At 44.6% G+C, this 21115-nt stretch overlaps 1 protein-coding gene and 2 long non-coding RNA genes across 3 annotated transcripts in view; 2 read left to right on the top strand and 1 right to left on the bottom strand.

Moving 5' to 3' along the window:
- Window positions 1-11392, bottom strand: part of LOC142047931 (uncharacterized) — a 15974-nt gene extending 4582 nt beyond the window's left edge. The window contains exon 1 of the long non-coding RNA XR_012657250.1: window positions 11318-11392. This is a non-coding gene — a long non-coding RNA (uncharacterized LOC142047931). The remainder of the gene's footprint in view (window positions 1-11317) is intronic.
- LOC142047932 (uncharacterized) overlaps window positions 11343-21115 on the top strand; it is a 14714-nt gene continuing 4941 nt past the window's right edge. Inside the window, exon 1 of the long non-coding RNA XR_012657251.1 lies at window positions 11343-11426. This is a non-coding gene — a long non-coding RNA (uncharacterized LOC142047932). The remainder of the gene's footprint in view (window positions 11427-21115) is intronic.
- PLEKHF1 (pleckstrin homology and FYVE domain containing 1) overlaps window positions 13053-21115 on the top strand; it is a 12562-nt gene continuing 4499 nt past the window's right edge. The window contains exon 1 of the mRNA XM_032764186.2: window positions 13053-13137. The gene's annotated coding sequence lies outside the window, so the exon portion shown is untranslated. The remainder of the gene's footprint in view (window positions 13138-21115) is intronic.

The following is a 21115-nucleotide window of genomic DNA, read 5'->3' on the forward strand; positions in this document are numbered from 1 at the left end:
CCTGTGCAGGAAAGGAAACATCTTATTTTGAATCAAGTGATGTCTCTTGCGTACATCTCAATACACCAGAAATAGAAATATCTGAAAACATGAACTCACAGAGACCCCATTCCTCTCCTGCACAGGGGTGGTCAGGCTACTAAAGCAAGCACAGAGCATGCAGCATGACTTTTGGAACTGGAACGCAGGGAAGATGTCCCACCATTTCTTGGGGTATATTCACAGTCGCAGGATAATGCTCTCTGTCCCCTCTTTGGTCTCAAAAAACACCTCTTAGCCAGTGAGAGGATGCCATGGGAAGTCGCTGAGCTCCCGAGAAAACTTTTTTCCTTCCACAGGCTTTTTTATAGGAGGGGGGTGGTCTGGCGCTTGGCCAAAGAATGCTCACTTTGCTGATAGAACAGGTCTGTCTGCCTGGAAGAAGGGGATCAATGGGATAGTTCATTGCAGTCTGGTCCTATTGAATCTAGCTGAACAGAACAGCCAGTATATAGGGCTTCCTTCTGAGCAGGTAATTCTCAAGGATCTAATTCCAAATTTACAAAAATAATATAAAGGCACCAGTACATTAAGGGCCTTCGTCTCATTTACACTAAGGCCCCTTGGCTGTCAAAAGTTGAGACTGGACAACAGGAGACAGCTCACTTAATAAACTGCCCTGTTCTGTTCATTCCCTCTGAAGTACTAGACACTGGCCACTGTCAGAAGACAGGATACTGGGCGAGGTGAATCAGTGGTCTGACCCAGTCTGGCCATTCTTATGTACATCACTCTAGCAGCGTAAAGGGACTTAAACTGGGCATAACTGTAACTAACACTCACTTTATGGCCCCTTAACACTGCCGAAGTGGTGTAAAGGGGCCTTACTGTAATTGAGAAGCAGGCCCCATGGCTCCACTATGCCTGGTTACCTTACTGCATCTACTGACCTTTCCCCAGCAGATTACAGTGGGGGTTGCAAACAGTAACATTGGTGGCAGTGCGCTCTTTTGGGGACATAGGGTTACTTTTGCACTAAAAATCAGTTGTAGTTCTTGTAAACATACTAAGCCTTGAAAATTCAAACATTTCTATTACTGCTTTACAAACATTACACCAGGCTTTTAGTTCCAGGTATAAAGATTGGTGCTGAGGTTCTCTTGTATGGCTTGGAAGTTCAGTTCAATCCACATACACATCCACAAGTCTGCTTATTTAAACCTTAACCAACCTTCCCTACCTAAAGAAATCCCTTTTCCCTAGCCCCAGGCAGATCTTTTACTCCTTCAGACTGAGGCCTGGTCTACACTACGCATTTAAACCAATTTTCGTAGCGTTAAACCGATTTAACCCTGCACCCATCCGCGTTCACACAACGAGGCCCTTTATATCGATATAAAGGGCTCTTTAAAAACCCGGTTTCTGTACTCCTCCCGATCGAGAGGAGTAGGCGCTGAAATCAGTATTACCAATTGGATTAGGGTTAGTGTGGCCGCAAATCGAACGGTATTGGCCTCCGGTGGTATCCCAACAGTGCAACCACACTGTGACCGCTCTGGAAAGCAATCTGAACTCGGGATGCACTGGCCAGGTAGACAGGAAAAGCCCCATGCAAACTTTGAATTTCATTTCCTGTTTGCCCAGCGTGGAGCTGGTGATCAGCATGGGTGGCGATGCAGTCCCAAATCCAAAAAGAGCTCCAACGTGGACCATACGAGAGATACTGGATCTGATCACTGTATGGGGAGACAAATCTGTTCTATCAGAGCTCCGTTACAGAAAATGAAATGCCAAAGCATTTGACAAAAATCTCCAGACTATGATACAGAGTCCACAGCACAGTGCTGTGTGACAAGTGTAATGGAAAGCCAAAGAATCAAATTGACGCTCATGGAGGAAGGGAGGGGGGGCTGAGGACTCCAGCTATCCACAGTCTGCGAAAAGTATTTGCATTCTTGGCTGAGCTCCCAATGCCTGTGGGGTCACACACGTTGTCCGGAGTGGTTCAGGGTATATCTCTTCAATTTACCCCCTCTCCCCCTCCCCCCATGAAAGAAAAGAGAAAAAAATCATTTCTTGACTTTTTCAATGTCACCATATGTCTATTGCATGCTGCTGGTAGATGCGGTGCTGCAGCACTGAACAGCAGCATCCTCTCCCCTCCCTTCCCTGGTAGCAGATGGTACAGTGCAGAAGGACTGGTAGCCATCCTTGTCATCATCCTGTGAGTGCTCCTGGTTGGCCTCAGGTGAGGTCGGCTCGGGGCGCTTGGGTAAAAATAGGAATGACTCCTGGTTATTCCCGGCAGCTGGTACAGAACGGCTGGTAACTGTCCTCATCATAGCAACTGAGGGCTGAGCTCCATCAGCCCCCCCCCCCTTTCATGTCTAAAGAAAAGATTCTGTACTGCCTGGACTATCATAGTAGCGGGATGCTGGGCTCCTCTCCCCCCTACCCGTTTAATGTCCTGCCTGGACTATCATAGCAGCTGGAGGCTGCCTCCCTCTCATTTTATCTCACTAAAATATTTTATCTCACTAAAAGTGTTTCCTATTCCTGCATTCTTTATTACTTCATCAACAAATGCGGGGGGCCCTGCAATGGTAGCCCAGGAGGATTGGGGGAGGAGGGAAGCAACGGGTGGGGTTGTTGCAGGGGCATCCCCTAGAATGGCATGTAGCTCATCATTTCTGTGGGATCTGACATGGAGCAGCTGTGCTCTCTGGTACACTGGTTCTCTAGTACACTTGCCCCATATTCCAGGCAGGACTGACTCTATTTTTAGATACAACATAAAGGAGGGAATGACCCAAGGGGTCATTCCCATTTTTGTCTTTGCGCCCCCGGCTGACCTCAGCAAAGGTCAGCCAGGAGCACCCATGACAGCAGCAGATGGTACAGAACGACTGATAACCATCATCTCATCGCCAATTTACAATGGCACAGCAGACGGTACAGAACAACTGGTAACTGTCTCTGCTACCTTGCAAAGGAAAAATGAATGCTGCTGTTAGCGCTGCAGTACTCGCGTCTGTCAGCGGCATCCAGTACACATAACGTGACAGTGACAAAAGGCAAACGGGCTCCATGGTTGCCATGCTATGGTCTGCCAGGGCACATCAGGAAAAGGGCGTGAAATGATTGTCGGCCGTTCTTTCACGACGGAAGGATGAGTGACCCTTACCAGATTCACGACGCGACACTGTTTTGCACCATCATGTGCATTGGGGAACTCAACCAGATTCCAAATGGGCGGGGAGACTGGCAGGAACTATGGGATAGCTAGGATAGCTACCCACAGTGCAACGTCCGAAATCAAGCTAGCCTCAGTACATGAATGCACACCACCGAATTATTGTGCTTGGTGTGGCGCACGTGCACTCGACTTTATACAATCTGTTTTACAAAAACCAGTTTATGTAAAATCGGAATAATCCTTAAATGTAGAATGTACCCCAAGATGCGAATTAAAAACTCCTATATCAGGGGTTGGCAAACCATTTCAGAAGTCTTCATTTATTCACTCTAATTTAAGGTTTCGCGTACCAGTAATACAATTTAACATTTTTAGAAGGTCTCTTTCTATAAGTCTATAATATATAACTAAACTATTGTTGTATGTAAAGTAAACAAGGTTTTTAAAATGTTTAAGAAGCTTAATTTAAAATTCAATTAAAATGCAGAGCCCCCTGGACCGGTGGCCAGGACCCAGACAGTGTGAGTGCCACTGAAAATCAGCTTGAATGCCGCCTTTGGCACACTTGCCATAGGTTGCCTACCCCTGCTCTATAGCCTTCCTCCTCACTCAGGTCGGCATAATACTTCCATAGCCAGCATAACCTACCACCCCATCACCTCCACAGCCAGGCTGACAGAGATCCCATTTGTTCAGGAGTCCACAAATCTCCTTCCACCTTTAAAGATGGATGATGAGGTGCTCCGTGACCTCAGCACTGCCACATTTCATTCCAATATGCTGGTGGCATCACATCCAACTAGAACTTTGCTCTTAGGATTACCAAGATGTCAGCAGGGCACCTTGAACGTGTGCTCACTTCTCCTGTGTCCTACTCTCTGGACCTGTCAGAGCTCTTTGCACATATGCTATATGCACAAAACTCACTCAAGAGCTGTGGGAATGTGCAGCTCTCACCTCACTTTAACACAGAAAAGTGGGTGCTGTGTGGGCCCTCTTCCTGAGATGAATTTTACCATCAGTGTGTGAGTCTCTTACTCAGGGCAGTCCCTGAGAGGGTGTAGGGTCTGGGACAACCCCCCACTCCAGCCCAGGCCCCACACCCCACCTCCACTCCACAACTTCCCCCAAGCCCCCGCCTCTTCCAGCCCCTACCCTGTCCGACCTCTTCCCTCCCCTGCTCTGCCCTCTCTCTGCCCCCATTCCACCCCTTTCCCAAAGCCCCTGCCCCTTTCCAGCTTCCACCCTTCCCCTGAGCGACGCAGGGAGCCGGTGGAACAAGCTGGGGCCGGGTCTCTCTCTGATGCCGGCACCAGGCCCCCTGCTAACTCCACAGGCCGCCCTGGACCCTGCATACCGAAGCACAGGGCCCCTCAAAGCTCTGCTCTTACTCTAACTCTCTTTTAACTTCTACACTACTGCAATTAAAAACCTGTGGCTGACCTGTGCCAGCTGACTCAGGCTCACAGGGCTTGGGCTAAGGGCTGTTTAATTGCAGTGTAGATAGTTGGACTCAGGCTGGAGCCCAAGCTCTGGGACCCTGTGAAGCGTGAGGCTTCAGCACAGGCCCTAATGGCTACACTGTAATTGAACAGCCCCTTAACCTAAGCCCTGCGAGTCTGAGTCAGCTGGCATGGGCCAGCCATGGGTGTCTAATTGTAGTGTAGACATAAAGTGGGGTAAAGAGAGATTAGGAATACATTCACATAAGTAAAAGGCATATCAACAGGCAAAGTGAGGTTTTTTAATGAAACTTTTTATGTGTCTCTGAATAATCAGTCAATCACAGGTAAACACATTGTGACAAAGTTCCTCCTTTACCTTGGTGGGTTCTGCGCTTATTAGCGGATTTGCTCACCTCAGTGATCTTCCCCTCTGGTGGAACCCACAGTCCGGGTCAACTCTTCCTGTGTCTGATCAGGAGTTGGGAGGTTTCGGGGGAACTTGAGCCTGCCCTCTACTCCGGGTTCCAGCCCAGGGCCCTGTGGATTGCAGCTGTCTATAGTGCCTCCTGTAACAGCTGTATGACAGCTGCAACTCCCGGGGCTACTTCCCCATGGCCTCCTCCAAACACCTTCTTTATCCTCACCACAAGACCTTCCTCCAGATGTCTGATAATGCTTGTACTCCTTAGTCCTCCAGCAGCTCTCCCTCTCAGCTCTTTGTGCCTCTTGCTCCCAGGTCCTCACACGCGCTTGCTCTCCTCTGGCTCCTCCCCGCCTGACTGGAGTGAGCTCCTTTTTAAACCCAGGTGCCCTGATTAGCCTGCCTTGATTGGCTGCAGGTGTTCTAATCAATGTAGCTATCGCCACTGCCTTCTAGAAAGATCTTAATTGGCCCCAGGTGCCTTGATTAACCTGGAGCAACTGCCATTTGGTTACCAGTGCATCACCGGTTCATTCACTGCACGTCCACCACTGTAAATACGCATCATATGCCAGCCAATGCCCTCTGCTATGTAATCGGCCCTGGACAGTCTCTACGGAAAAGGATAAATGGAGCACAAATCAGATATTAGGAATGGCAATATACAAAACCTGCTCTGTTTTATGGGAGGAACACTTCAACCTCCTGGCACACACTATAGCAGATCTTAAGGTGGCCATCCTGCAGCAAAAAAACTTCAGGACCAGACTTCAAAGAGAAACTGCTGAGCTTCAGTTCATGTGCAAATTTGACACCATCAGTGAAGGATTACACAAAGACTGTGAATGGCTTGCCAACCACAAAACCAGTTTCTCCTCCCTTGCTTTTCACACTTCAACTGCTAGAACAGGGCCTCATCCTCCCTGATTGAACTCACCTCATTATCTCTAGCTTGCTTGCATATATATGCCTGCCCCTGGAAATTTCCACTACATGCATCTGACGAAGTGGGTATGCACCCACGAAAGCTCATGCTCCAAAATGTCTGTTAGTCTATAAGGTGCCACAGGATTCTTTGCTGCTGTAGCTTCCCTGTGGCATAAAGTAACTGAAGTTCCCATAATCTAACCTGGGGATGGTGAGAGGGAGGCATAGTGCCTAGATGCTAGCAGAGAAGGGCAGAGAAGGACAGTCTGCTAGCCAACAGAGGAAGTCCTCACCACTGTTGCAATCAATGGGCCAGATCCTCTTCTGGTGCAAACTGGCAGAGCTCCACTGACTTCAAGCTAGTCGAAGTGTCTCTGTACCTCAGAGCCTCATCTGTAGAATGGGGATAAATATACTTCCCCATCTCATAGAAGTGTGGTGAGGAGAAATTCATTACAACATTGAAAAGCCTGTGAACAAGACCGTGTATAAACCTGTAAAGGGTTCCCAAATAGGGATACAATCTAAATGTCTGGCAACTGGGAGTAAATAGAGAATCTAGGCAAATACTCACTTCTGAGCCACTGGTTATTCTGAAATGGACACAATGGAGGCCTCATGTTTATCTTTATGGTGTTTATGCAGTAATGTCAATGTTACTAGAGCTCCAGCAATCACTCCACATTTGCTATAATGTAAATCATTGGGAAGGCTTTGGACATACACTCGTTTCCTTAGACGGAAAGTACACTAGACATCCCTGAGCCATTAGCAAATGACCAGATCCCAGGTCACCACCACTTGAACACTTTGTTTTCAGAGTTTTGAAGGGAAGGGTAGGAAAGCTGGTTCAGGATGTCAGGAGCAGACTGGAGGCAGGGAGAATCTCGAAAGGATCAAGTTCTGGCTCAGCTACTTTCCCTGCACTTCTGCATGCACTTCCGACACGACCCACCACTCCGCTACTGATTCTCAACTTGACCAGAGAAGTATAAAGAAGTGGATTTTACTTGTTCATGCCTTTACATTGTAAGCTGTTTTGAGTCTGTTATTTATTTGTGACTCATTCCTTTCGTACAGTCCTATCCATATTTATGGCATTATATAAAGTACAGTTCATTGAGAATATTTATCCTTGGTATCTTAGTGTCAAAAAGACAGATGCCATGAAGACCTTAAACTATATATTATGTCTTGGATCCGAAACCCATTGATGTCAATAGTAAAACTCCCTTTGATTTCAATGGGCTTGGATCAGGCCTTATATAATTGTTGAGGTTAAGTGTATCATCTACTGTGAACAGAACAAGCTGTTTATGCTGCTATTTGCTTCCTAGGGAAACCCCTAAAAAGCCTCTCTCCATCTAGCTGCCTCATTATTGCTATTTGTCATCCCAAACCGGCAAGGGACAAATGAAGCACATATTTCCTAGACTTTTTCAAGTACTGAACTGCACGAAACACTGCCAGTGCTAAGCATGAATGTTAGCAAAAGCAAAACACTTCTTCAGAGCCTAACAATAAAAGTGTTTTGAAACCTTGCCAAACATGCTGCTAAATACAAATGGGTTTATGATCGTTTAACACTTTGCTTTCCTATTTTTTCTTAGAATTCAACCCTCGATAAGAACAGAATTTGTTATTTCTCTATATACCAAAGGAATATCCTGTGTAATTGACATATTCATTCTTAATTATTATTCCTTAATATTTAAGCTGCAGCAACACCTAAAGACCAACAGGGTCAGACCCCCCATTGTGCCAGGCACTGTACAAACATACAGCAAATCATAGTTTTTAAGATACTGATTTATCCAGGTGTGGCTAGGGATGAATCACAACAAATTGTAATACTAGGATGATCCAAAGATGCAACCCTAGAAATCTGCCGATCTCTTTTTAATGAATGTAGGGTGATCCCACATATTTGATATAACTTCCATAATTTCAACTCCAAGCGATGGAATATGGTCAAGTAGTTAGGCACATGGGACTATGAGTCATGGACTCCGGGGTTCTATTTCTGAATCTGCCAGTGATTCACTGAATCTAACTCTACTCCCCATTGAAATCAACGGCAAAGCTCCCATTAGTCCCATTTTCAGTGGAAGTGTGATCAAAAGCTCTGCAACACCTTGACTATGTCACTCTGCTTCTCTGTGGCTCAGTTTACCTATTTGTAAAAAAGGGTACAAAATATCTACCTTGATCACCGATTGTGTTACGCTTAATTACGGTTTGGAAAACACTTTAAAGATCCTTAGACTAAAGCTCAGTACATGGGTGAAATACAATAGTAACATTTTTAAGAGAAAGAGAGTGTATTGTTGATTCATCAGCCAGACCTACTCAGACAATAGCGACAGGAAAGATGGGACCTTCCCCTATTCAGGACCATGAAAGGCTAACTTCAAAGTCAACCTGTATCAAAATTTACTTCCAGCAAATGGACTGGATGTGTCTGACGGAACATCAAGATTTCTTTATTTGAATTAATAATCTTTTGGAAACTGATATTTTTAAGTCTAGAAAAGCTATTTTAGGTCATTTTGCAGGTGATTTAAACATTTATTAGCTCTATTACTTCTGTGAGCTCTGCACAATTGGACTCAAAGACTTTTTAGCCAAGGGGGTACAGTAAATATTCCCAATACAGATTCTGCCAACTCTAAAATACACTGATTCAGCTCTCATCATAGGAGTCTTTCCAATGAGTCCAGTGTGAGCCAGATCAGGCTCATGCAAGAGATAGGGTGGTGTAGTATAAAGGTTTTATTGGCAGTTGATTGTGATATGTGTATAACTTCCACGTTGGCTGTGCCACTCATAAGTAGTATGATCATCCCAAATTCACGCTAATAAAACCTTTATAATCACACTACACCCTGCAGAATTCCTGATTGACAGATACCTACATGGCATTGTCTAATGTTACATTTCATGAAGCAGATTAAAAAATAGTGCCCACTGGAGTTCTTAGGACCCTCCTGGCTCTGAAGTCCTAAGTATGTTAGTTGAGTCTTTCCACTGAATTGTGTTGAGAATAGTTTTATAAAATGTCTGTTGTTTTTTAAATACTCAGTTAAACGTACACTTAGCTTGGGATTTAACAGATGTTTTTGTTAACATTATAGACTAATCCTTTTCCTGCAGGCTGTTGTAATAACTTTGCCACTAGATGATAATAAAGAGCTATTTTTCTCCCCTACAGAGTTTTACCTTTGGCTGACTCAGCCTGAACAGCTGCAATTTCCTTTATTTGCTTTGAAATGATTGCAACCCACTTGGGCTGACGATATTTCTGCTCTTGAGAAACCAGTGTTTTTGGAGAAAAATGCGATGGGCAGTAGATTAGATAGCTACTACTACAAACACGCAAATGGACCTTAAAAGCTAATACTTCAAGTTGTAGCTTTTCTGACTGGTCTCACAAGTGCTTAATTTTTAGGACTTGATAAAGTACAGCTCCAGAGATCTTTAACAAGTGGCCTTTAGGATTTTTTGTAAAACTGTGGGTTTATTTTTCCACTTGAGGCACTCAGGCCAAGTTGAACTAAGGAAAGGAAGCCAATTTTAAAGTGTGACTGGCTAACAGACCAGGAATGACATACACTTGCAGACAGCAGCCTCCCTAACATCGTACAGCAGTTGGTTGAACTGTTCCACTTTTGACTGGATGGAGAAAATAAAGATAATCATAAATCACAGAAAGTTCAACCAAGCCAGGTGCTAGATCTGTTCAACAGTCCAGTGTTTAAAAATATTAACAAAAGAAAAATGATTAGGGGTATGGAGAAGCTTCCGTATGAGGAGAGATTAATAAGACTGGGACTTTTCAGCTTGGAAAGGAGATGACTAAGGGGGGGGTATGATAGAGGTCTATAAAATTATGACTAGTGTGGAGAAAGTAAATAAGGAAGTATAATTTACTCCTTCCCATAATGCAAGAACTAGGTGTCACCAAATGAAATTAATAGGCAGCAGGTTTAAAACAAAAAGAAGTATTTCTTCACCCAACACACAGTCAGCCTGTGGAACTCTTTGCCAGAGGATGTTGTGAAGGTCAAGACTATAACAGGGTTCAAAATGAACTACATAAATATATGGAGGATGGGTCCATCAATGGCTATTAGCCAGGATGGGCAGAGATGGTGTCCCTAGCCTCTGCATTCCGGAAGCTGGGAATGGGTGACAGGGAATGTTCTGTTCATTCCCTCTGGGGCACCTGACATTGTCCACTGTTGGAAGACAGGATACCGGGCTAGATGGACCTTTGGTCTAGCCCAGTGGTTCCCAAACTTGTTCCGTTGGTTGTGCAGGGAAAGCCCCTTGTGGGCCAGGCCGGTTTGTTTACATGCTATGTCCGCAGGTTCGGCCAATCGTGGCTCCCAGTGGCCGTGGTTCGCTGCTCCAGGCCAATGGGAGTTGCTGGAAGCGGCAGCAAGTATGTCCCTCGGCCCGTTTCACTTCCAGCAGCTCCCATTGGCCTGGAACTGCGAACCACTGCCAGTGGGAGACACGATCAGCCGAACCTGTGGACATAGCAGGTAAACAAACCAGTCCAGCCCACCAGGGGCTTTCCCTGCACAAGCAGCAGAACAAGTTTGGGAACCACAGGGCTAGCCCAACTGGCCATTCTTAATCACACTTCAGAAAAATCAAAAGGGTTGAACATATTACAATTAATATGAGAAATCCCAGAGAAAAGTCATTCAAAACATTGAGTCGTTGGGATGAAGGATATGAATAGGAGAAGTTAACAATGGATTCAAAGTGAGCTTAACACCTGGAAAAAGAAAGGCTTATAAACTATTACTGCCTAGACCTGAATTACACAAAGTCCTAGGACTGTTTTGATATATTAGTCAGTGCACCGATTTCTGCCTCCTGCAACCTTTGCATATCTGACCGCAAGTATCATGCAAACAGCACTGAGCTAAGTATTAAATTGTAAGACATGGAAATCTTTCCAATTCTGTGGTATCATTCTGAAGGCAGTTAAACTCTGAGATAGTTTTTACTGGGGTTTAACATCAAACAATTCTCAATAATTTACACCCATTTCCAGTAAAAAAGGCTGGCGAGGGAGGAATACATCAGTTTCCCACAAACTGTGCTTTAGAGAAGTCTGCCTTTTCAGGGCTCCTCTTTCTCTGGTGTATTTGGACAACACCCTAATGTCCTTCACCAGCCGCAAAGAAAATCGAATCTCAGAATAAAACTCTGAGAGTGAAAAACTGAGCTCAACATCGATGCCCACTCTGTGCTGCTGTAAACTGAGCCAGTTTCCTTCTCCCAATTTTTCAAAAATATATTTGTCCTTCAAAGGTCCATTCCAGCAGCGCTTACTCACAAAACTTCAGTGGGGCTATGTGCATGAGTAAAGATGTCAGGAACGGCGTACCATTTGTACCCACAGTTAGTCAGTTCACTTTCAGCAGTCAGAAACACCTATGAAGTATGAAAAACAGTATCAAGATGTAAGGGCTGACAGACAAAAAATGATCTTGTAAGTAACCATGATTACACAGATATTTTAGCTTTAAAACTATATAGAGTTATTTCCATAGTCTTCTTACCAAAGAAAACTAAAACTTGTACAAGAAACATTTAATATCTTGAGAGATCCATCCGTTCTCATTAAAAATTGGAAAAGCAAGCAAGGCTCTAAATTATAGAACAGTGCAGGCTCATATAACTCTAATGGAGGTTATGCAGAGTCACCACAGTTAATCTAAATTTTCAAATGCTTTCATTAGCTTTGTATGCCTCCATTTTTGAGTGCCCAACTGAGACACCCTAAAGGGAGATGGTTTTCAGAGGTGCTGAACATGTACAGTTCTGTATTAGATCATTGTCAGTATGGGAGAACTTCTAGGGTGACCAGACAGCAAGTGTGAAAAATCAGGGCAGGAGGTGGTGGGTAATAGGTGCCTATATAAGAAAAAGCCCCAAATATTGGTACTGTCCCTATAATATCAGGACATCTGGTCACCCTAAGAACTTCCTGTACTTAAAACCACAAGCTCCATTCAGAGGAGCATTGCCTGAAAACTTTCTCATGGGGAGGGGCCTTCTGAACAACACTCAACGCCCATCACTTCCGTTGTGTGCTTCAGGAGTGTAAACAGGAGCACGAAGTGCACCATCCACAAAAGCACTCACAGGCTGGTGGTGCGCTGGAGAAAGAGATCTGGTCAGACTGTGGTGAGGGGAATCATTGCAACAAGGAGAAACAAAGAGGGTGAGATTCGTGCCCCATGGCAAAATTCACACTGACTATAGTGGGGTCAGAATTTCATCCATGAGGTTGAGATCAAAACAGAAGAGGCGAGAGCTACAAGACATTATTTTCAGTGCACGCCCAACCCCACAACATACAAACTTCTCCAAGCCTTTGGAATTTATGTAGTTCCAGATCTCCTACATACTTCAGGCACTGAACCACTTATCATCACCCCTGAACCTCAGCAAGTCAGGCCATGATTTGCCCCCTCTCTCACACAGCCTGTGGCACGGAGAAAGCCTCCGCTAGGATCTGCGCCGACACCGAAAACTTCCCACAAACCGGTCCTCTCCCTAGTCCCTCGGAACAGCTGGCGTCCCAACGTCCCTTCTCTCCGCGGCTAGGTGGCTCCCTTGCTCCCCAGCTGGTACCGTGATGACTCCTCGTGCCCCCGCTACTCACAGCGGCTGGGTGCAGGGTGCCCTGCCCTGCCTCACCGCCAGCAGCCGGATCCTTCCCTCAGCCCCTGCTGGCTCCCCCCGTCTCGCTCTCCTCCCACCTCCCCCTATTCTACGGGGGCCCGGGCCCCGAACTCGCTGGCTGGGGACCCTACGCCCCTCTGTGCCCCCGCAGCATCCATTCAGCCCCCTGGCCGAGTTCCCTCTGGTTTTGCGATTGGTCTAGGGCTCCCAGAGGGGCGTGGTCAGGGCGGAATGCTGAGTCGGAGCGTTCCAGAACCGGACGGTCCTGTTCCGGCTTCCGCGTGCTGATTGGCTGAGCGTCTTCCCCTCCTCCTCCGCAGCAGCGAGGAATGTTGCGGTGCGTTCCAGGGCTGGGCGGTGCGGTGTGCGGGCAGCCGGAGCGGGGATCTGCGGAGTCCGCGAAGCCCCTGGCGGCCGCGGACGGGTGGAGAGGCAGGGGATCCGGCTGGGAAAAGCACAAGGTAAAACTTGCATGGGCGGGTGGCTCCAGCGCCGGACCGTGTGCAGGGGGAGAAGCGTTCGCTGCCGGCGGCAGGACCCCAGCCCGTCTCAGCTCCCCCTTGCGCCCCCACCCCCAGCAGCTGGCGCTGAGTCACAAACAGCAGGCACTTTACCGCACCCTAGCTGACTTTCACGTGTCCCTGGCAGAGCCACGCCGGGGATCGCGCCTGGGCTGCATTTCACCTGGGAGCGCCCAGCACTTAGATAGTGGGAAATAGGTACCAGGGTTTAAGTCCGTGGAGCTGCGTGGCTGACATGGTTGTACTCACTAGCTCCCACTGCGAGTGGGATCGGGTCTATTTATACAGGTACTTCTTTTGCCCCAGTCACCCGAGAATCTGAGCACCTTGTAACCGTTGATACATTTTTGCCTCACAACTTGGTGAGGCAGGTAAGTAGTATTATCCCCAATGTATAGCGATGGGCCCGGCTCACACACTCTGTGATTCAGTGTTACCTTCTGCACCACAAAAAAGTTCAGCTGAAGGCAGTGAGACTGCTTGCATAGTAAGATACTGCTCGTTGTGAATGAGGGTGACAGGACTGGGCCCTCAGAGCTTGGTATAAGGCCACACAGAAATCTTCCCCTGAGTCAGTTTAGAAATGTTTGGATTGAGCAACATGTTTGGAAATACATGTCCTACAACATGAATGTTTACTACTGAACCCATTAGTCATAAGATCCAGTAATCTGAAGCACAGAGCACATTTTAAACACTGTTTAGCAGAGAAAATTCAGAACAGTCAATGCTCAAGAATCCTTCAGGATATGATTTAGTCCATCATAGCTCCTGGGACTTCTTTTGTTTCTTCTCGCTATCCTTTAGACTGTAAACTCTTTGTGTCTTTTGCAACACTGAGCATGTTGTTGGTGCGTTACCAATACTGAATCATAATAACTGTATAATAATCCTTCTATAACTTCTGTGTAATGTGATTGCACTGTTTCTAATCTCTTTTCTTAATGTATATGATTAGCAGTAATGTACTCATCTGTAAAATGGTATAGTAATACTCACCTAATTCCCATATTTGTAAGGCACTTTAAGATCCTGGATTAACGAGCTATATATATGCGAAGTATTTACTATCTTTTTTGTTTTTGTTTTTTTTTCTTTTGGAAAAATAGGCTTACTCCCTCTAAAATACATGACCATGTTTCAATATCGATTGCAAATTTTGTAACTTTTTGCCATCTAAGGAATTATGCATCATGCATTTTATGTGGTAGTGTGACCTGCATAGACAGCTTTCAGGTGCTGGGAGAGCAGAGTCTGTGTGGAACTCAGGAAATAAGTATTATAACTGAACCAATATAGTTCGAAATGCTTTGATGTGAAATCAGGAAACTGTTTAATTGCAGCATCTAGAGATATATTCTGATTTATTTTTTTCAAAAACAGCTGTGTGCTTGATTTGCCAGCACAGTTGCTGGGTTTACACAAGCAAACTGTGTATTTGTTCATGCACATAGACTCCAGCTTTCTATTTGTATTCGTGAACAACTTATCTGGGTCAACAATTAACATTACTTTTTCACGAGCAGTTATGCTCCTGCATTTCTCTACTCTTGCAAAGTGTGCACCTCTAGCAACTTGGTGGTTTGTAATACCATCTTGGGGCATTTGTTTAATACCAAGATGAAAGAAAGAGAAGAGTGCTAACTACTGGTTACTAGCAACACTTCCTGCAGCACCTTGGTGTTACATAGAGAAGACACCTCAAAGAACTGATTAGATTTTTAAGACCAGAAGGGGCCATTAGATTGTCTAGTCTGATCTCCTATATACCACATAGGCCATAGAACTTTACCCAGTTACTCCTGTATTGAGCCCAATAACTTGTGTCTGACTAACGTGTATCTTCCAGAAACGGATCCAGGCTTGATTTGAAGATTTCAAGAAATGGAGAGAGAGGCCACCCCTACCCCTTCATGCTTTGTTCTAGTCTAGCAGTTGATCACCTCACTGTTAAAAACATGTGCCTTATTTCTTATTTGAACTTGTCTGGCTTTAAGTTCCAGCCATTAATTCTTGATATGCCTTTCTCCACTAAGATAGAGTCCTTTAGTCCCCAGTATTTTCTCCCTGTGAAGGTACTTACACCTTCATTGGCTGAAGTCGTATTAGCCCAAGATGGCCTGATTCCAGCTGGTGCTCTACTGAAGGGTTCTAGGGGGAAACATTCCCAGGTCTCTTTTATTGGAAGGATATCAATTATGACATGGAGGTTTCTGAATGGACAGTGGATGTGTGGTTACTCTCATGGACTCCACTCACAGCTGTTACAGCACGGGGGGGGGAGGTGCCACTCCTGATGCTTCTACTTCTCCATAGGAAACCCACCAGGCCTCGGTGGTTAACACTTAAAGGTTGCATAAGTCATTTGTGTATATATAGCCTTGAAAAATGTGCTCAACGTTTTTAACCAGGGTGAAAAATACCTGTGCTGCATACTGTTCCTCAGGCAGCATTCCGCAAAGCCATGCTCCCTTTCAGTTTAAAGGACTGAAACAGCTGTGCACTGTGTTTAATTGTCATGTTGTTAATCAACTATTTAATTTTTTAATATATAACTTACTACTCCAAATGATCGAACAGTGGAAACAAAGAGTTCAGTGTATTTCATTAACTAATAATATATTAACTTGCTATAGAGCAAGTTGAATACCACAAAAACAGTGTTTGTCAAATGCCAGGGAAACTAGAATAGTTTCTAGTTGCAACCATCCCCACTTACTACACCTCTCTTGCTTTGGCTGTACCTTCGTTCCGTTTCTTTCCTTTCCTTCCTCCTACAAATCTGTGTGTATGCACTACTTCTCTCACATGGCTATTCCCATCAGTTGCAGCAGGCTGAATTGGGCCCTGTTCTGTAACAAGAGAAAGTTTTTACTCTTTGGCTATTTGTAATGAGTTGATGGACTGGTGACCATATTACACAAACCCGCCATCACAGCTGGCACCTGTGTGTACGTGTGTATGTACATGTCCACATTTTACGGGTTATTGGTAAATACACGGTAGTGATTTAACTAGCTCCATAACATTTATTTTAATAACTAATATGATTCCTCTGAGCCATTGTAACAAACTTTGATACAAGCAGAACAAAAATAACATATTTTCCCAAATTAATAGTCTGGATCAGGCCTGAGTTTTTAATTTGCTTATTACTTTATTATTCCTAAATTATGGTGTCTCACTTCATTGGTGGGAGGAAAAAAATACAATATTGCATATTCCCAGAAGTCTGTTTTATTTATCAGTAAAAAAAAAAAAAAAAAAAAAAAAGCACAAAAATCATGCAGTGCCTTCCATTTGTACAGAAAACTAAATAACGCTGTGATTCATTTAAAATGTTATTAAAGTAAATTTGGTTTTGCAGCCTGATGGTAATTTACAGTTTATCTGAGAAGTACACACTCACTTTAATAAGCCATTTATTCCTTGGGGAATAAGATGGGGAGTGAACTTTTCTTATCTTTTTGAACTGATTAAATCAGAGCAAATTTTACCATAGAGGCAGAAATCCATGGGTGGGATCATGGGATAGCCGGAATGTGTAATAAAACTGTTTTGCCAGTCTGACCCCATACTAGCAACACACTAACAAGCAGTGGTTTGGAAGATTTTTTTTTTCTTTCCTTGGGTAATTCATGGTTCTACTTTCAAAAAAAGTAACGGGTTAGGGTACTAAGGTACAAGAATATAATCTCCAGATCCATGTATGCCACTAGACAGGTAGTTCCCTTAGTTTCTCTCTTATTTGAGAGTGGAAAGGGTGTTTATACCCAGTCTGTTTGTCCCATTGTTCTGGTGTAACAAAATTTGCAAGTGTTCTGTGCTGCCTAAGAGCCAAAATAAGTATGATAGTTAAAAATTGTCCTCAATGATTTAGGAGCCTAAGTCCCACTAACTTGCGGTAAGGTGCTTATGAAAATTTTACCCTGTGTCTTTTGGCGGCATATCCTTAATCTGGGATTACGTTGTCAGTTTATTTCGAAGTGTAGGAAGTATATAGAATTCTCTCTCTCTCTCTTTCCTGACTATCCAATCACTCCCACTCACTGCGAAACTTTACCAATCTTCTAAAATAGAGGATTACCCTAAAAATCACAGACTAATATGGAAGATTGTAGTTCCACTGTCCAGTACCAATGCCTAATGAGAAGCCAACCAACCCGTCAACATCTGGGAAAGAAGGGGGCATGGTGGAATTCTCACCAGGGCATTGTCCTGAACCCTGCCCCACCTTTAGATGCTAAACACACTACACATACTCAACCCTTCTTAAAGCACTTTATACCCTAATAGTCTCACAGAGCCCCCCTGTGAGAGCTAAGGCTTATTTTACCATTGTTCAGATAAGTAATGTGGGAAAGAGAGGAGGTGATCACATGGTGAGTGAGTAGCAGAGCTGGGAATAGAACCCAGGAGTCAAGCTCTTGTACTACCATGTACTGAGATTGCCATAAGCAGGATCAAGAGTCTGTGTAAAACCTTTTCAGTTCTGCACTGATTATCCCAAAATTATCTGCAGTATTTTCTTATACCCTGAATTCCCCCACACCAATCTGCCCTCGTTTCAATCTCTCCTCTATTATTTCTCTTTTGGCTGTGTATCATTGCCTTCCTTATCTCCTTTGTGCTCAGAGCTCCTCTCCTAAGGTTTTCTTGTACGTGTCCAAAAGTAGGCAAGATTCCAGATCTGGAAAATTAGTGTACATGGCGTTATTCGAGGGCCGTGCTGTACCCTCTGTGCACAATCATTCTTCTGTTTAAACCTTTCATCCATTTATTTTGCAATGTCTATGTAGGCAGGAGGGAGAAAACTGTTTGCAGGTTGTAGACTCGTTGTAATGGGAAGTGCAGAAGTTAAATCCTGGCTTTGCCAGGCCTGCAGGAAAACCGCCTCCAGCTGGAGGAGTCTCATCTGCTCCGACCAGCTAAGTGGTGACACCAAATCTGTCTCTCCACTCTACCCAACATAGAGGGAAGACAGTTATTCCCATAATACAACATTCAAAATATTTTTATTTAAAGGGAAAAGTCACTAGAACATTACTTCAGAAAATGTAGAACTAGTTGCTCCCTTGAGCCTTCTGGCATAAGGTGCATGTAAGTGCCATTCTGTTATCGACCTTGAAATAACTAGGAAAGGCTGCCTCCAGCAACAATCTGATTTGGGACTGGTTGCACAGCTGTGTTATGTGGGGGTGGAGTAGATGGGTGCGGAGTTTCAGCTGTGTTCTTAGTGGGATGGGCCTGGAGGCATTTGTATCCCATTAAACATCCCTGACACAATTATTGCTTTTTCTTTTTCCTTGGTTTGTGCTTCACAGAGTAGAAGTCGTGATCTGCTAATGTTTTATTTTTCAGAGAAATTTTCCAATAACAGAAAGATTTTTCCTGTGACCTTTAGAGGAAGAGTGAATAAAATCTCTGCTATTTTTGTGCTACTCTCCCTCATTCATCAGTGTAAGGTAGAGGTTGCAATTGGATTTTGACCACATTGATGAATAGATGTGCGTAATGCAGTGCGAATCCATCAAATCTACTCTGTCTCAAACCTTGAAGAAATACTGTACATCCCAACAGAAATGAGTCAGAGGGTCATTAGAGCCTTCTCCAAATTCAAGAGAGGTCATGGGTTTGTCCTTTTTTGGTTGCTCATAGCTTGCATTTGCCTCATCATGCCTGTGTGGGATACGATCCCAACAACACGCAAAAGGTAGCTATTGTGGTTCCATCATTTGTTAGGAAGAAAGATTGCCAAGGAGAAAACAGGTGTTCCAGAAGAAATGTTGGCTTTCCCTCTGAATCCATACAGAGACAATGCCCAGTATGGCATTTGGGGCATCTTGCTGCTGAAGACACTGTATTTACATGTCTGCTCAAGACATGGTCCTGATCATCTGTGGTCAGCCAGATTCAGCACCCAAGAGTGCCCATTTTACTTCATGACAACTGGTGGGTGCTTGGAATATATGGCCACTTCATCTAGGTTCCTAAGTGGGAGCTGAGCTGTTTTGAAAACTTGGCCCTAAGCTTCCTGTAAACTATATGGTTATTAATAGCAGCCCCGTGGCCACAGTCTAAACTGGGGAACTTAATTCATTGTCTCCAGTAATTTTAACTGGCTGCTGCTCCTTTTAGAAACTGCTTAGTGTCACTGTATGATGTTTAAGCTACTACTCTGGAGGTGGTTGTGTTTTCCCTATCACTACCTTGAAATGGTGTGTTGAGATGAAAAATGCTCTGTGAATGTAAATGGTCTGTCTAGAATTTTCTCCATGTAGTTATCCATCACTGACACCAAGAAGTCTAAGCATCGTGTGGCTTTTAGATCTTTTGAAGCCTACATTTTTGAGATAACAAGTAGTTATATATTAGCCGTTTATAAGAAATGTTAACAGAAACAAGGACCTATGCACATCCTGTGAACTCTGGGCTGCCGCTGTCTAAAAGGAAGTGATTCAGTTTCTTACAAAGTTTCTTGTAGATTATTACACCTAGACACAGAGTCTTGGGGCCAATACCAGTAACATAAACAGCATTTTAAATGTGTAAGCGGAGGAAGATTTTATGTCATGAGCGTGAAAGTATTTAATTGACCCCAAATTAGGGACTTAAAGGAGTTACTTTCACGTCACTTAACCTGGTACTTTTAAAATAAAAAAAAGTGTTGAACAGGAGAGCAGCGCTGTGGAAGTGAGAGGGAGGAATGAGTATGCTGTGATCTAGTTCCTTTAATACTACTCAGAACGTTTTCAGAATGACGTGTCTTGTAACTGGAAACAAATAACAAAAGGAGCACTTGGTGTGATAAATGCAGGGTTTGGGTTGCATGGGCGGGGTTGTTTGGGGTGAATCTAATAAGAGGAGGATCACAGGGGCTAGCTCAAAGAATTGATGATAGAGCATGCAGCCTTCCACTTCTGGAATTCTGGTTTGGTTCCAGGCTGGGTTTGCAGTGATCAGAGCTGTTAACATTTGGTTGGTGAGTGGTATCCTTGAATTCAATTAATTGTTTCATTTCAATTCCTAGAGCAGGGGTGGCCAGCCTGAGCCTGAGGAGGAGCCAGAATTTAGCAATGTACGTTGCCAAAGAGTCACAGTAATATGTCAGCAGCCTCATAAACTCCCCTGCCTTCTGCCCACTGTCAGCTCTGCCTCCTGCTCCCTCCCTGCACCTCCCAATCAGCTGTTTCTTGGTGTGCAGGAGGCTGGGGAGGGGGCACTGCAGGCTCAGGGGAAGGGGTGGAGTGGGGGTGGGGCCTGTGGCAGAGCCAGGGGTTGAGCAGTGAGCACCCCCTGGCACATTGGAAAGTTGGCTCCGGTAGCTCCAGCCCCAGAATTGGTGGCTATACAAGGAGCCGCATATTAACTTCTGAGGAGCCACAGGTTGGCCACCCCTCTTAGAGGAAAATGTCCATGGAGCCTTAGTTGGTAGCTTCATCAGAGAGGCCAAGAACTGAGTGGATGTGGAGTCTACACTGCCCTTTCACCACTTAGATCGCTGCACTAGCAGCCTTTCCACCCATTAGTAGCAGGGAGTGCAGCTGCAGTGGTGTTAGCACCAATAAATGCTGTTTACACTAGCACTTAGTACAGCTGGACCAGTTGCTAATAACAAGTTAAAAAAAAAATTGCTAGTATGGACACTCCTGCAAAGGCAACCCTGTGCAGTGATGGGCACAGTGCCAGAGCCAGCCCTGCTGTGTACAGAGCTCTAGTTTTTATGCCTGTCTGTCAAGCACCTTTCATGAGTGACATTTTAAAAAAGAAAAAGGAAAGGCATTGTAAGATTGTATTGACTTCTATGGACTGATCTCCACACAGTTTTTGTATCAGTATAATTGTTGGTCGGGGGTGTGGTTTTTTTTTAACACCGATATAGTTATCCTGGTACAACACCTAATGTGGATGCAGTTTT

The sequence above is a fragment of the Chelonoidis abingdonii genome, chromosome 19 (assembly GCF_003597395.2).
Source record: "Chelonoidis abingdonii isolate Lonesome George chromosome 19, CheloAbing_2.0, whole genome shotgun sequence".
In the NCBI taxonomy this organism is placed as follows: domain Eukaryota; kingdom Metazoa; phylum Chordata; order Testudines; family Testudinidae; genus Chelonoidis; species Chelonoidis abingdonii.